General features: G+C 44.6%; 1 long non-coding RNA gene across 1 annotated transcript in view; it reads left to right on the forward strand.

The window, feature by feature from the left end:
* Positions 1-16,385, forward strand: part of LOC147125107 (uncharacterized) — a 40,711-nt gene extending 24,326 nt beyond the window's left edge. The window contains exon 3 of the long non-coding RNA XR_015079567.1: positions 15,500-16,385. This is a non-coding gene — a long non-coding RNA (uncharacterized LOC147125107). The remainder of the gene's footprint in view (positions 1-15,499) is intronic.
* Positions 16,386-17,817: the final 1,432 nt, after the last annotated feature.

A 17,817-nucleotide genomic window follows, 5' to 3' on the forward strand; every position in this document is an offset into this window, starting at 1 on the left:
AATAATGGTACTACGTTAGCTGTCCTCCAGTCCTCTGGCACCTCCCCTGTGGCCAGAGAGGTTCTGAAAATTTGTGTCAGAGCCTCTGCAATCTCCTCCCTTGCCTCACACAGCAGCCTGGGATACATCTCGTCTGTGCCTGGGGATTTATCCACTTTTAAGCCCACTAAAACCGTTAGTACCTCCTCGCTCTCAATACTAATTTGTTCAAGTATATCACAATCGCCCTGCCTGATTTCTATGCCTACATCGTCCTTCTCCATAGTGAACACAGTGAACTTCTTGTCATCTGTCCTAAATAGCACCTGAAATTGTTTGTAAAAGTATGAGAGATTGTCCTAGGATTTTCTGACAACCTCCCATGTTATCTGTAGGTCTGCTCTATCATAGGGTTTGTCGGTAACTTTGCTGGAGATAGATATCATTGTGAACTGGAATTCAAAATCTGCTTTGGTGTTCCATTTTTTTGGATTTATAAAATGTGATTTTGTTTTTATATTTTGTGTAGTTTTTTCCCCAGTTAACAGGTTGTATTTTAGCTGCAACATTTTTGTTCTAAATCTGAGGTGCCGCTGACCTGTTTTTTTACGCCGTTTTTTACTTTGTAGATTTATACCACCAGGTAAATTGGGATAATTGATGAATCAGCCCAATTCAAACCAATCCCTTGGTGCTTAATCTAAAAAAATGTAATTGTTTGCTGAACAGAGTTATATTGAAATTGTTGCAGACACAAATATGAAACATCAATCTGTGCAGATACTAATATACTACGTCGATCTATACAGATACTAATATACAACATCAATCTGGGTATCAGTAACTGAATAAAAACACACTCATTGAGGGAGTAGGCCAAAAAAAGTCACACTTTATTTTGCATTACCTAACAATATATTTTGCCGATACCATAAATTTCCCATAGAATGTTAACAGTTTTGACTAATTTTGCTTTTCGTCCTTACTCCTACATCACTGCACTCTATTAGTAGTACATTGTGTGAAGCACTTAGAAATATTTCAATGATACAAGGTGTTATATAAATACATGGAATTCATTTCATTACCCTACTAATTTCAATTTGTTAGTGACTGCCCATCATACTTAGTGGGTCAAATGGGAAAATTAATCCTGTAAAAATTACATTTCAGTGTTCAAATATATTTTTCCCACTAGGCTCAGGAATTCTCTTTTATCGTTCCCCAGGTCCTCAAAACTCTACCTCCCTCAGTCTTTTCTTCCTCCTACAAGTCAAGGCTATTAAAATGCAAGTTTGACACTACCTAATCATTACTTCTTCATTTACCACCTCCTTGTTTCCCATTCTTTACAGTCTTGGTGTTGCCCTGCACTATCGGCTTGGCTTTTCTTCAAACCTCCTAATAAAACAATTGGAAGTTGTCCAGAAAGGAAATTAAACAAATGCTGAGAATACCACCTATAATGGAGGTGGGCTTCAGCTAAAGTTTAATTTAGTTCAGTATTGTCTAATTATTTAGATATTTTAAATGTTTAATAGATTCATACAGTTCCATTACAGGTTCCAACATCACTTGTATTTAGTATTCTTACTTCCCCATAAATTGTGGCTTTGGAACAGAAAGATATTCTGAATCACAGCCAATACATGTAGGCTCTGATAGCATACTGCAATTAATCACCATCTTCAGGTTAGTTAGGATACAATATATTATTTAAGGCAAGACATTCTTTGTAAATGCATTTGGATTCAGATTTAGGGGCTGAAAGATTTGGCTGGCATTCTGGTAGTATTGCAACTTACATACTTGGATCACACCACTGATATTAAACTCCCCATGATGGGCAGAGGAGGGTTGATGGGGTGGTTAAACCATCAAATGCGTGATACGCAACCCTAACCTGCTGCGAATGCGCCCGTTGGCGTAGTTACAGAAACGGGTTTCGAGGCGTTTGAGTATCCAGTCATGGAGAGGTGGGATGCTTTGTTAACATATTTAAATCAGGTTCCCACAGTGCAATTGGGAGACCAATTTTAAAATTCATTGCTACTGTGTGGGTTTCCCAGGGGCGGGGAAGCCAGTCAATGAAAGGGAGGCAAGAGCTGGCAGCTCCACAAGGTAAGTGCCTTTTCCAGCACACCTTGTGGGCCAAGAGGAGCTCCCCCAGCCACTCAAGGAAGCCTTCAGCCTCCCACCCCCTCCTGACCGCTGACCTTCTCCCTCCCCCAATGTCCTCTCTTGCCCCTCTCTTCCACAACTCATGCCTCGCTTACTGACCTTTTCCCCTTCTGATTTCCGGGGACCGTCCTCAAGGGCCCCCCAGCCGTGGCCTCCTGCCGCTGGTCTTCCCTCAAAGCCGTTGGGCAGGCTGTTAATTTGGCCATCTGTCCAGCGGTAAACACATCCACAAAATGATCAGCAGGACTGCCATGGGTTTCCGGGTTCTTTGGTCATTTTTGGCTTCCCCCGCAACCTACCCGTAATTATTGGGGCCACAGTCAATGAGGTTGGACTGATCAAAATAAATGTTAACCGGTCCAAACTGGATAAATGTAAATTTGTTCCTAAACCACAAACTTTTGTCTAGTTCTTGTGATTTAGGTTCTGAAGATCTAGAATTTTTCTTCGTAAATATTTTTAATGCCGATTTGCTACTCTCTTCTGTTAAAGCCAGTAACACAAACTGAAGTATGGTTCACTGGGTGCCAGCAGCTTTAAGTGGCCATTCCTCCTGTGTAAGCCTTGACAGTGAGTATTAACAGGTTACTTGAGCCAGGGAGAAGAGGGGTTATCACAGCCGAGTCCCACTTTGGTCTCACTTGATACCGACACACAAAGATTTTTTAATAAGGATCACTGCATAACAATCACAAGCAGGAACCCTGATTAATGGTTTTGCCTTCCTTATCCCAGATGCACTCATCCAATACTGATACTGCTGGCCTGGCGGAGATCAGTTGACTGAGTACAGGCTATTATCATTTAAAGAAATCTCTCGACGCATGGCACCATTTTGCCATTATTCTCTTCACGTATACACATGCTGCATCTTTTGTAGTACCAGATAAAATGCCAAAAGTCCATTCATCTCAATGTTTCATCAGTAGTGCGGTGGAACTCTGGTTCTTTTATGACACCTTTGTATTAAATTTAATGGTCCATTATATGTCTTAATTTTTAGTGGAGTCTTCTGGACTTCAGATTCAGGAAAGCAGAATTTTGAGTTCTGAATCAAAATAATCAGTTTCTTTTCATTGGTTCTGAGGCCTTGCTTTGGCTGACGGTCAAAGGAGCTGTCACATGCTCCATCAAGGTTCAAGAGTAATGCAAAGGAAAGGTTTATATAATGCACCAGACAGAACTGGGACAGTGTTTAGTTGCCACAAAACAAAAGGAAAAACACACAACAAACCAAATATCCTTTATGCACACAAAAAAACTTGAATCGAAACCTCACAAAGCACTTCACATGCTGAATTGTTTTGAAGTGCAATGACTGCTGTAGGCAAAACACACCAGCCATTCAAAACTCACAAGCAGCAGTGAGATGAATGACTGTTTAATCTATTTTTCATTGAGTGAGGAATATTGGCTAGGAGATCAGGCGAACTCCCTGCTTTTTTTTTGAATAGCGCAATGTGATCGTTCACATTCACTTGAACAAGCCTCTCTCTTTAATAACTTTAGTAAAATGGAAACGTTCAGAGCAAAGTTAAAACCCTTGGAAGATGCAGGAGTTGCCATGAAAAAAAAAAATTACATTTCAAAATTCCAATATTTTTCAAATACATTTTGACAAATTAATTGAAAACTTAGTATAAGAATAGCCAGCATCTGTTTAATGCTTCTGCTCCAAACCACTACCACCCACTCCTATGTTGCATTATTAATTAAGATGTGCAACCTTAAATTCCAATCTTACAGCGGATGTAGGTTGAGTAAATATTAAAAGGGCACATTGTGAATTTGCAAGATATTAAAACCTAAAGAACAGGTAGAGAATGCATTGGAGATATACCCTTTTATGGATTTATTCAGTAAATGACAGACAACTACAAATAAAAGTAGAACCTGAATGTCAGAGAACTCGGATGTTGGGAGCAGTCCAAGTAAAATGCTCCAGTTTATCAGATACAGACATTTGGACACATAGGTATAATGCTTCTTTGACAAGTCTAAACCCATTACAAATTAATACAGAGGGAGCTTTTCTAACACTAGCTGTGTGACAGGTAATTGCCTATTATTAGATCAACAGCTTACTTGCAGGCCTAACTCTGGTCTGGCACTATTCCAGCTCAGTTAGCTGCTGTGAATAACTATTCCCCACTAATCCACCACATAGGCTAAAGTTTGCTTTTTTTATATTTGCATGACTATAAAATATGAAGAAAATTAAATGAAAGTGACTTTTCACTTATCTGCCAAGAACTCTCTACATCTTCATGGGATAATGTGCATCAAACACAAATCAAAATGACATACATTCCACTTCATGGAAAATAAATGTTTCCAGATCTATGGCTAGCAAGGATATGTTTCAAACAACACGTCTCCAACACTGGCAACTTGTTAACAGAATGATTCACAAACAGCTGTGCTGTCCATCATTCTATCTTTTCTATAAGGGCATTCTGAAAAGGCCAGAGTGTTCTGTATAACAGAACCCTGTGAAAGTAAAAATATTAAGCATTTTCATCTTGTTATTCTTGGACACACACACACAAATCTGTTGGAGCCCTAAAGGGTTCAAGTCATTAATATGGCTTTATAGGCTGACTTTATATCTTCATAACATCCCCTTTTATTTAATTCTTCGGGCTATCCTGACAGTCTATTCCAATAGAGATTACACAGTGCTGATTTAGCCGTTCCCAGCTGGGACAACAAATGGGTCACTACAATTAGCTTCAGCACCTCTGGGCTAAGGAAGGAGAAAAAGAAAATAGCCAGATTTCTCATTTCTGATTGTTATCCAGTGACTTCTGCTGGAAAGAGAGCAGAATTGGGCTTGGCTGCAGTTCGAGCCACTTATCAAGTAGTCTGGTGACACACACTATCTACACTCACATATAAAGAATGGGTACTTGGGTGGGGTACGGAGGGCTACCAGCACCTATGGAGCTGTTTCCCAATGAGAGTCAGAGCTTTCAGGAAAGAAGGGAGAAAATTAAGAAAGGTTACGCAGCAATATTTGTCAGAGAAATATGTCCAAAATATAACACAAATCTCAGAAAACCAAATTACCAAGGGGGAAATAGTAAGAGTTTTACTGAAGAAAACAGTTCCTGTTTACTGATTAAATTTTAATAATAATCCTTAATCTTACTGGATTTTTAGTACTTTTAATATCAACTTCATAACAAGAAGATATTGAATACTCATTGATTTTTTTCATTTGTGTTAGTTTTTGCATCTGAAATCCATGTTTGGCACACATGCTTTATGTTTATCAAGCAACCGCCAGTACTGTCAATCACCGTTATGCCAACTACATGGCACTGTGTGACGAAGAAACAGGGGATCTAGCCTTGCTTAATTGACAGCATTGTGTGCAACATTGGTGGGCTGCTGTTTTTTAAACAAGCACTTGCTGAAAAATATCAACCTCCATTCACAATTCCAATATCTAAAATAACAAACTCAAGTTATTTATAGGACATTTCATTTTTATAGTGGTGCACTGAAACTTGATCATTATCATAGAATTTCAAAACACAAGACCATTTTCTATTCATTCCTTTCAAATGTATACAGTGCTTAATAGCATCTGTTTGTCATAAATAGACCCCAACAAGCTGCCACTAACTTGCAAACAGACACACGTAAACCTTTTAGCACTTAGTGTAGAGGTGAGCAGCTTCCTCACTTGCGCTGAAAATGTGTTGGCACGTGTGTAGCTTTGATCAGACATTTTTATTCAAGCATCATTCCTACAACCCCCTTCTTCTTTATTTGATGTCTACACAGTGTTAAGTTCCCTTTTTCAATTGCTATACTTTCAATTTCATTTTGTTCTCTTCTATAGTTGGTGGGTTAGATGCATCCTAATAAGTATGTATTGGCCCTGCTTCTCAATCCATGCTTTTTTATAATACCTGCAGTCTATCTGATTAGCAGACAGAAGTATGGACTTAATTGCTCACTGTTGTTTAATAGCTGGAGCAGCTTCTAGCACTGCTGGTTTCACTCTCCGTGCTCAAGGAATGCCTTCCCATGTGGCTTGGAAAGTGCCCAAACTACAGAGTAACAATGCCAGCTATCACCACATGGCTAGGACTAAACAAACTGCCCAAATCAAAGCTCGACAGCTGCCAGCTGCCAATTTGGCACCAATACCAAATGGCTGGCCCCTTAAAAAAAAAAAAAATCTGACCATATTCCTCAGATACATCCCAACTGTTTTAAAAACAATACAAGAACTTGCAGACAATTGTAAAACTTACACTGCATCAAGCTAATAACTGTTAACTGGATGGTCCAGAATCACAGAATCACAGAAACCCCACAGTGCAGATAGAGGCCATTTCGGCCCATCAAGCCTGCACCGACACATATCCCACCCGATCCCCGTAACCCCTACACCAACACATATCCCACCCTATCCCTGTAACCCCACGTATTTAATCCCCCTAACACTAAGGGTCAATTTATCATAGCCAATCAACCTAACCCGCACATCTTTGGACTGTGGGAGGAAACCGGAGCACCCGGAGAAAACCCACGCAAACACGGGGAGAATGTGCAAACTCCACACAGACAGTCGCCCGAGGCTGGATTCGAACCCGGGTCTCTGGCGCTGATTTTTCAAGCTCTGAAAATTGGTATCTGCCCAAAAATGGAAAACTGGAAAGCCAGAGGCAAACTGCATTACAACACTGCCATTTCACCTGAAGAACTTTGGTTCAAATTCAACTCGGACAGAAACGATGAAGGTCTCTTCTCTAATGCAGGAATGGTAACCATAATGAGTTAGATCATTGTTCTTTCACCTCGTAAATCTAACCAAGGATAAAGAGATGATAACATTTTCCTCCTGATGATCTCCTAATGGATTATCGTGGAGAGCTGTATTGTGGGAAAATGGTATGAGGCTGCAGGGCGAGCTCCTCTTTCACACAGTGCCTTCCAAATATCTGCTACAGTACCCTGGCAAGAACAACCTCTAGATATTTTCCAGATTATTTAATCACCAACTTCAAAGCATAAATCAGATTAAGTTTCTTATCATTTAATGCATTTGTAGGAGAAAGTGAGAAGTATGGATGTATTTGAATTTATGAATATATATATTCGTAAATAAATAGGCCTGGGAATTTAGTTTCACTTTAAAATAAATAGTAATATATGCCTGACAACAGCAGGCAGCCTTAGACTATTCTAATGAGAAGTCAATGTTTTAAGGATTCGTTTGCATTCCTATTTTATTATCCTACAGTAAAGCTAGATATCATTCTCTTTCTTTTACCCTTTGTTCTGTTTTTTCCCTCCATTTTTTCTCTTGGCAGGGTCCTTACTCAGCTGGGAGAATAACATGGTTCCCATGACCAAACTAAATGCTGTTCTTTGATTAGCAGGCAAGAGGCCTGATTCAGGCAGGGTGTGCCAGGCAATCTTGATTCCGTCTCTCTTTTACCCCCGTGATTGAGCATCTTGCTTATCTGTAGTGCTTTACCTAGCAAGCATATTGGGGAATGGTGAAACTTACCTGGCTGAAGCAGTCAAGATTAGCACAGGCAGCCCTGAGTCTTCAGCTCAAGACTATTTGGATTAGAGTCAAGCACCTGATTGCTTGAGCTGCCAGGGCAAAAATGGATTTTAGTTTGCGGAGGAGCTGGTGACATACTTTGTGAGTCAGTCCTGTGCTGTTTACTCTTCTGTTCCTTTCATGTTAACCCTTAGGTTTCAGAAAGTGCACTACAGCTTTCAAAATATCGGTTCTGTCTGTATATTGGGTTTTTTGCAGAGTCCTTAGTGAGGCATCCATTACATACATGTAGGCCAATCCAAGAGACAATGGGATGGCTATCTCTGATTTTGGATCTGGTTTTTGAGTGCAGTGTTTGGAAATTTCTCCCCCCCCCCCCCCCCCAAAAAAAAAATCACACCACAAAAATCTGAGTTTTAAAGTAGATGTCCATGCTTTTTGCTTACTTCTGTATCTTATGGGGTAGACACATTGTGGTAGATTTTCATCTTCACCACCTGGGCAGTAATCACAGAATCACAGAAACCCCACAGTGCAGATAGAGGCCATTTCGGCCCATCGAGCCTGCACCGACACATATCCCACCTGATCCCTGTAACCCCTACACCAACACATATCCCACCCTATCCCCGTAACCCCACGTATTTAATCCCCCTAACACTAAGGGTCAATTTATCATAGCCAATCAACCTAACTCACACATCTTTGGACTGTGGGAGGAAACTGGAGCGCCCGGAGGAAACCCACACAAACACGGGGAGAATGTGCAAACTCCACACAGACAGTTGCCCGAGGCCGGATTCGAACCCGGGTCCCTGGCGCTGTGAGGCAACAGTGCTAACCACTATGCCACCGTGCTGCCCTGGCCTGAATCTGGCAGAGCAGATCCCTGGTCCTTTATAAAACCCATCCAATTTTCATTCCATTGAAATTAATGGAATAAAATTAGGCAGGTTCTATAAAGGCAGGAAATCCACTGCCCAGGCAGTGAAGATGAAAATCTACCCCAATAGCTATTAAGGGTTTCAAATATTTTTATTATCTAAAAAGCAAATATACCCTTATTTTGCTCCTTGTTCAGATTTAGACTTGGTAAAAGGTATCAACCCTATAAATGGAAGTAAGGATGAATGAACTTTTTATCCTTTATCTAAAATATTTAGCAAAAAGAGTTTTATCTAACTGAGACAATGGGAATTGTTGTATTACTATTGCCTATGGGCAGACCCATGGCTCCAAACAGTGGTGTATGAATGGATAGTGCCACACAGTGGCTGGTTAGAGGCACAGTTCTGTAGCCAGTACATTCTCTATCTCAGCCAGGAGAGGCTCCAAGTAAAGGTGAGATGTTTGGATGCAGAAAAATGGGGAAGCCAGCCCAGAGAGTGTGCTAGTCAAAATAAGAGAGCAGCCAGACTTCGTGGCAGGCTGATGTGGGAGATGGGGAACACCTGGATGCTCGGCACTGCCTCGCTCGCAGCAAGCTGTGTGAAAGCTCATGTTCCCTGTTCTCTTATGGCCATAATAGAGAAACTTCTTCACCCAGAGACTGGTTAAAATATGGAACTCGCTACAACATGGAGTAGTTGAGGTGAATAGCATAGATACATTTAAAGAGAAGCTAGATAAGTACATGAGGAAGAAAGGAATAGAAGGACATGTTGATAGGGTTAGATGAAGAGGAGTGGGAGGAGGCTTGTGTGGAGCATAAACACCGGCATAGACCAGTTGGACCGAATGGCCTGTTTCTCTGCATATAAAATTTAGGTAATTCTATGTTTACTTACAGAAAAATGAGGAAATTGGAGAGCAAAGCAACCTGGGCTATTCTGGTACAGAGGTGCAATGTCAGAGGTGTAGGGACAGCTGATCTGGATATCCTGCCAGACAGGAAATGCAACTAGGTACAGGGAAACCAGACGTAAAGAAGGAAATTTTAAAAAATCAGCTATCGCATGCAGTAACGCATTGCTTAGTAGCTTATACTGTGATTTTTCAAATACAGCTCCAAGCTTGTTAGTGATACTTACAATCAAGGTACTGGAAACTACTATACATCAAGTCAGTAGGGTCGTCATACAGATAATGATTTGGATAGAGTAGAGAAGGCAAAAACTTTGTAATCATTTAAGAAACAGTTGCATGTTTTGAAGGAGGAACTGTAGCTTTCTTCTTGATGGATGAGACAATATGGGCTAAAAGGAAGGATGACCTTCATTATTCATATCTATCTTGTGATCTCAGGGCAAAGTTTACAAATTTGTGCTCATAACTTTTGTGCCAAAAGCACACATTTGTAAAACCTACCCTATGACCACAAGATAGAAATGGATAATGAAGGTCATTTGGCTCATCTTAGCTCATAATGAATGGAAAAAAAACTGTGGGGCCTACTGATCTCTGAGCCTGAATTCCCGATATGTGCTCCCAGCGAGTGGGACCTACTGATCTCTGTGCCCGAATTCCCGATATGTGCTCCCAGCGAGTGGGGACTACTGATCTCTGTGCCTGAATTCCCGATATGTGCTCCCAGCGAGTGGGACCTACTGATCTCTGTGCCTGAATTCCCGATATGTGCTCCCAGCGAGTGGGACCTACTGATCTCTGTGCCTGAATTCCCGATATGTGCTCCCAGCGAGTGGGACCTACTGATCTCTGTGCCTGAATTCCCGATATGTGCTCCAAGTGAGTGGGACCTACTGATCTCTGTGCCCGAATTCCCGATATGTGCTCCCAGCGAGTGGGACCTACTGATCTCTCTGCCTGAATTCCAGATATGTGCTCCCAGTGAGTGGGACCTACTGATCTCTGTGATGAAATATGCCATTCATCAGGCACTCTGTATTCTCTGTGTTTGATTGTGCCTGTGACTGTGACAAGCAGGGGAGTTTAGTTTCAGTTTCATTTCCTTACCTGTATTGTATTGTGTGTAGGGCTCCGCCCATACCTGGCCCCTACTTAAGCAGGCCCCAGCGTGTCTCACAGGCAGTACAGCAGATCTCTGGATGAGAGACACTTCTCCACTGTGTATTACTTTCTGAGTTAATAAAAGCCTTGCTTTGCTCCGTTAACGTTGAGTCTCGGATTCATTGAGGCACATCAATTTTATTAACTCAATTTTCAACGCAATGGATCAACTCTTGAAACCCGAACGTTTGGATTTGGACCCGCATGCTTCAGACGCATCGGCACGATTTGGACACTGGTTTAAGTGTATGGAATTCTTCCTGGACAATTCCGCAGCCATCACAGACGCTACGGACGCTCAAAGTATGAAACTCGGAATCCTGCGGAATTGGGTAAGCCACCGGGTTTACCCCCTCATCCAAGACGCCGACACATACCCGGCCGCCTGTGACATCCTAAAGGCGCATTACCAGCAGCCTACGAACGAGGTGTACGCTAGGCATCTGCTCGCTACTCGCACACAGCGACCTGGGGAATCGCTGGATGAGTTCCTAGTCACCCTGAAAACGCTTGGCAAAGACTGCACGTGCCAAGATGTAAAAGCCGCAGTGTACACTGACGAGCTTGTTTGTGATGCCTTTATCACAGGCCTCAGCTCCACTTACATCCAGCAGAGACTACTGGAGAAAACGGGATTGGACCTGAAACAGGCTGTGGACACAGCGCGATCCCTGGATGTGGCCCAGAGAAACTCGGACGCCTACTCCTCAGCCCGTGCCGCCCACGCCGCCACGTGTGCACCAAGGGCGCCGCCATCTTGGAAGGCATCTTCCCCGCCCGGCAGCCCGACACCGTCGGGGCCCCGCTCTCCCCCCAGAAGCCCTACGACAGCTGCGACGCGTCGGGGCCCCAACTGCTACTTCTGCGGGCAGCCGAAGCACACCAGAAACCTGTGCCCGGCGAAAGGCACCACCTGCTTTAAGTGCGGTAAGAAGGGGCACTTCGGGAAGGTGTGCAGAGGGAACCCCACTGGAAAACCCGCCACCGCCGCGTGTGCGCCGTGGGAGCGGCCATCTTGGACGCCATCTTGCCCGACCTCGTGGGGTCTGCCATCTTGTGAGCAGACAGCGTGGACGCCATCTTGTCTCGATCAGGGCCCTACAGTGGCATCGGTCACAGTGGACCAGACCAGACCGCACCCGCTATCCAAATCAATGGTGGACATCGAGGTAAACGGGTGCGGGGTTAAATGTTTAATTGACAGTGGAAGCACGGAGAGTTTTATCCACCCTGAACTAGCACAACAACTCTCTCTAACGGTGGTCCCTGCTCGGGGCACCATCTCTATGGCTGATAAAACCCAGACATCGACCATTATGGGTTACTGCGCGGTACAATTGTCCGTTAACGGAACTGTATACGATAATTTTAAATTACTAATCATGAAGAGTCTCTGTGCGAGCGTGATCTTGGGCCTGGATTTCCAGTGCCACCACCAAAGCATCACGCTCAATTACGGTGGGTCCCAGCCGCCCCTCACAGTGTGCGGTCTGGCTACCCTGAAGGTAAAGCCGCCTTCGCTATTCGTGAACCTTACTCCCAACTGCCGGCCAATAGCGACTAAAAGCAGGAGGTACAGCTGGGAGGACAGGCGGTTTATCGCGACCGAGGTGGACAGGCTGCTGAGGGAGCGCGTTATTGAATGCAGCAACAGCCCGTGGTGCGCTCAAGTGGTGGTGGTGAGGGGTAGCGAGAAGAAACGGATGGTGATCGACTATTGCCAAACGATCAACATGTACACCCAACTAGACGCCTACCCGCTACCCCGCATATCAGAAATGGTGAACCAAATTGCCCAATACCGGGTGTTCTCCACCATCGACCTCAAGTCAGCGTACCACCAGCTCCCTATCAGATCAGAGGACCGCCCGTACACCGCCTTCGAGGCGAACGGACACCTCTACCAATTCCTCAGAGTCCCCTTTGGGGTGACGAATGGGGTCTCGGTCTTCCAGAGGGAGATGGACCGCATGGTCGATGACCACCACTTGCAGGCAACCTTCCCCTACCTCGACAACGTCACCATCTGCGGTCACAACCAGCAGGATCACGACTCGAACCTCGAGAGGTTCCTGAAAACCGCACAAAAACTCAACCTCACTTACAACGAGGACAAGTGCGTTTACAACACCACGCGCCTCTGCATACTGGGCAGCGTGGTGGAGAATGGGGAAATCGGACCAGACCCCGACCGATTGCGCCCCCTACGGGAGCTGCCCCTGCCCAACACTCCCAAAGCCCTGAAAAGGTGCCTGGGGTTATTTTCTTATTATGCCCAATGGGTCCCCAACTACTCCGACAAAGCCCGCCCCCTCTTGAAAGCATCCTCTTTTCCGCTCTCTGCTGAGGCCCACGCCGCCTTCAAAAGCATTAAGCGGGATATTGAACGGGCCACGCTACAGGCAGTGAATAAGAACACTCCCTTTCAAGTGGAAAGTGATGCGTCTGACTTTGCCTTGGCGGCCACCCTCAACCAGGCGGGGCGGCCCGTAGCTTTCTTCTTGAGGACCCTCCAAGGGCCCGAGATCAGACACTCCTCCGTGGAAAAGGAGGCCCAAGCCATCGTGGAGGCAGTGCGCCACTGGCGCCACTACCTAGCCGGCAAACGCTTCACCCTACTTACCGACCAGCGGTCGGTAGCGTTTATGTTCAATAATAAACAGAAGGGGAAGATTAAAAATGATAAGATTCTTAGGTGGCGGACCGAGCTCTCCACCTTCGAGTATGACATCATTTACCGGCCAGGGGCCCTTAATGAATCCCCCGACGCCCTCTCACGAGGGATGTGTGCCAGCGCCACCGGGGATCGGCTACAGACCCTCCACAATGACCTCTGCCACCCAGGGGTCACACGGCTGTTCCACTTCATAAAGTCCTGCAACTTACCCTACTCGATTGAGGAAGTTCGGTCTCTGACCAGGAACTGCCGCACTTGCGCTGAGTGCAAGCCTCGGTTCTACCGCCCAGATAGAGCCCACTTAATCAAAGCTACACGGCCCTTTGAGCGGCTCAGCTTAGATTTCAAGGGCCCCCTCCCGTCAGCCGACCGCAATGTTTACTTCCTGAACATTGTGGACGAATACTCCCATTTCCCATTCGCCTTCCCCTGCCCAGACATGACCAGCGCCACGGTCATTAAATGCCTCAACAGCCTGTTCTGCCTGTTCGGTATGCCGAGCTACGTCCATACGGATAGGGGGGCGTCCTTCATGAGTGAAGAGCTACGCCAGTACATGCTGTCCAGGGGGATCGCCACGAGCCGTACCACCAGCTACAACCCCCAGGTTAACGGCCAGGTGGAGCGAGAGAACGGGACAGTATGGAAAGCAGTCACTCTAGCTCTAAGGACCAAGGGCCTCCCTATCTCCCGCTGGCAGGAAGTCCTCCCAGATGTGCTCCATTCGATACGGTCGCTATTGTGTACTGCCACTAATGCCACGCCTCATGAACGAATGTTTGTCTTTCCCCGGAAATCCACCTCAGGCGTATCCATGCCGTCATGGCTCTCCACCCCAGGTCCGGTATTTGTACGAAGGCATGTGAGGGGCCACAAGACGGACCCTCTCGTGGAGTCAGTGCACCTACTCCACACCAACCCCCAATACGCGTATGTCCGGCACGCCGACGGAAGGGAGGACACCGTGTCCATAAAAGACGTCGCCCCAGCCGGTAATGACAACAACCATGACAACAACAGCAACAACGATCACAGCAACTCTTACCCACCCACTATCCTTTCATCACCCCCGGAAGAACATCGACCAACGGTGCCCCCACCAACTACCCCTTCAACAACCCTGGCGGCGCCCCCGGCAGAGACCCAGGAGGCCACCGGGGACACCCAGCCAACACCCGCGGCACCACAACAGCTACGTCGGTCACAGAGGACTATGAAACCCCCGAACCGACTAAATCTGTAGAAGGGGTGAATGTGATGAAATATGCCATTCATCAGGCACTCTGTATTCTCTGTGTTTGATTGTGACTGTGACAAGCAGGGGAGTTTAGTTTCAGTTTCATTTCCTTACCTGTATTGTATTGTATTGTATTGTGTGTAGGGCTCCGCCCATACCTGGCCCCTACTTAAGCAGGCCCCAGCGTGTCTCTCAGGCAGTACAGCAGATCTCTGGATGAGAGACACTTCTCCACTGTGTATTACTTTCTGAGTTAATAAAAGCCTTGCTTTGCTCCGTTAACGTTGAGTCTCGGATTCATTGAGGCACATCAATCTCTGTGCCTGAATTCCCGATATGTGCTCCCAGCGAGTGGGACCTACTGATCTCTGTGCCTGAATTCCCGATATGTGCTCCCAGCGAGTGGGGCCTACTGATCTCTGTGCCTGAATTCCCAATATGTGCTCCCAGCGAGTGGGACCTACTGATCTCTGTGCCTGAATTCCCGATATGTGCTCCCAGCGAGTGGGGCCTACTGATCTCTGTGCCTGAATTCCCAATATGTGCTCCCAGCGAGTGGGACCTACTGATCTCTGTGCCTGAATTCCCGATATGTGCTCCCAGTGAACAAAGCTGTGCACTGGAAGCCAAATAAATCATAAAATTTACCCTGTTTTGTTACTGAACAGACGTTCTGTATCACACAAGACTGATGTCTTAAGTTTGATATTTTTACATTAACTGCAGCAAAAATATTTCTAAATTTCAACTGCTTCATTAAGAAAAAATTTGAGAAATCCGCATAGCAAAAGAACATTTCATTATCAAAAGTTTTGAATACAATGAATTTAAAGACCCATCTTGTTTTATATCATCTTTTGCTACTGCAACGCTATTGGCATCCTTCAATTCATTAACACTATTTTTTGCCTTGTGACCTTTTTTCCAGGAATTTCTTTCCTTTCAAGCTCATCTCTACCTTTGAAACCTCAAGGTCACCCAGTCCGCCCCTAGAAGCAAAGCACCCAAGCCTCACCATAGCAACGTCTCCATTTACAAGCATCTTAGTGTCTGCAATGAAGGCAAATGTCTCCCAGAAGTGAAAAGGAACAGGACCTCGTTCGCTTAGCTGACCTCTGACCTTGTCAGACACTCCCTGCACAGTGCAACATGTGATTCGAGGATCTGTCCACGTCGATTTTATCTTAACACAACACAGTTGTCTCCTTTTGGGAGAACGCATCTATCTCAGGGTGTTTAACAAAAAACATGCAAAAAATTGGGCTGATACCGATGTATTAAATTTGGAAAATGTATTATTGTTCTGTAGGGCCAAGGAAGACTCTAATTCTTCATGAGATATTCTGTAAATACTTTAATTTTTTGTTACTAAATTATAAATTTATGCTTAGCTCTTTGGAGCATTACATTTCTTCTGTAGCTTGTGGCATAAGATGTTTTGTCTTATTCTTATAAAGATTGTGTTGTGCAAATTAATCCTAATTATTGTAAAAACAAAGGCTTAGAAATAATTATTAAAATAAAAATGCTTCACTTTATTATATTAAGGAGTCGTGCTGCTAATATATTGTCATTGATTGATGGGGAGGCTCCCACGTTCTGTGAAAATAAAACAAGAATATAATTATTTAAGAAAAATGAAAGAAAGCCTCCGTGCCTGATTGCATGTATCTGATTTTTTTTTAAACTTTTCCATAATAGTTAGATGTTCTTGCATTTCAACATATTCTGGGGGGTTTCCACTTAGCAGCAGTTCTTCTCTGTGCTGGGCTGAGTGTTGGCAGCAGTTCAGGGATTTTTTAAACAAAGTGATGTATGTGCGTGGTGCAGTGAATCACATAAACTGCATGCAGATCAGGTTGCCAGTTTCCATTAGCTTATGTCTGTTCACCACTGTCAGAGGTCAGAGAAAAAGAATAAAATCTTCATCCCCCTTCTGTTTGGGCTAGAGCTGATCACAGTTTACAGAGGCAAAAAAGACAGTTTTATAACCAGGATAGAGCTCAGTCCCCAATGTGAGCATGAGAGAAAGACAAGAGAACTTCTATTGCTAGGTTGAATTTGATCCCAGGTTACAAAGGACAGTGTTCCACCAACTGTTCCTCTTTGTACATAATCAAAGAGAGAGAAAGAGAATCTTTCACCTAGCTCTGGGCTGGATTTGATCCCAGGTCACACAGTTGAAAGGGCATTGTTTGTTTCTGCCCCTAGGGAGATTTATCTATTTTGTGGACTTTTGGGGGGAGAATTTTAACTGGTGGAACCCAGTTAAAATGGAGCGAGAGATTTACCCACACTCGTCCAACCTTCCATGTTAAAATCTCTAAATCTAAAATCTCTCCGGGCCTCCAGGCTGCGAGCTTGCTACTCGTCTCGGCCCTTCATTGCACCACTCCCACCTTGATCTCAAATACACGATACTAGGTGACAATTATAAAAATAATGTCTACAAGAATCCAGTCTGATATGATCGACAGGGTTAGCAGGAAATGTGGTTGAGGCCAAAACGCTGCACTCATTTAAGAAACCACGAGATGCTGTAATGGGAAGATGGTAGAGTTGATATTCTGGAAGAATGAGATCAAAAGGTTGGCAGATAGAAAGCAAAGAGTTGGAATAAACGGGTCTTTTTCCGAGTGGCAGGCAGTGACTAGTGGGGTACCGCAGGGATCGGTCCTTGGACCCCAGCTATTCACAATATATATTAATGATCTAGACAAGGGAACTAGATGCAATATCTCCAAATTTGCAGACAACACAAAGCTGGGTGGGCGTGTGTGCTGTGAGGAGGATGCCGAGAAACTACGGGATGATTTGGACAGGTTGGGTGATTGGGCAGAAGCATAGCAGATGCAATATAACGTGGATAAATGTGAGGTTATCCACTTTGGTGTCAAAAACAGGAAGGCAGATTATTATCTGAATGGCAATAGATTGGGAGAAGGGGAAGTGCAATGAGACCTGGGTGTCCTTGTGCACCAGTCGCTGAAGGTAAGCATGCAGGTGCAGCAGGCGGCTAAGAAGGCAAATGGTATGTTGGCCTTCATAGCGAGAGAGTTTGAGTACAGGAACAAGGATGTCTTGCTGCAGTTGTACAGGGCCTTGGTGAGACCACATCTTGAGTATTGTGTGCAGTTTTGGTCACCTTACCTGAGGAAGGATATTCTTGCCATGGAAGGAGTTCAGAGAAGATTCACCAGGCTGATACCTGGGATGGCAGGAATGACGTATGAGGAGAGATTGGGT

The sequence above is a fragment of the Somniosus microcephalus genome, chromosome 1, assembly GCF_052327205.1.
Source record: "Somniosus microcephalus isolate GS21.2 chromosome 1, FLI_Smic_1.0, whole genome shotgun sequence".
Classification (NCBI taxonomy): Eukaryota; Metazoa; Chordata; class Chondrichthyes; order Squaliformes; family Somniosidae; genus Somniosus; species Somniosus microcephalus.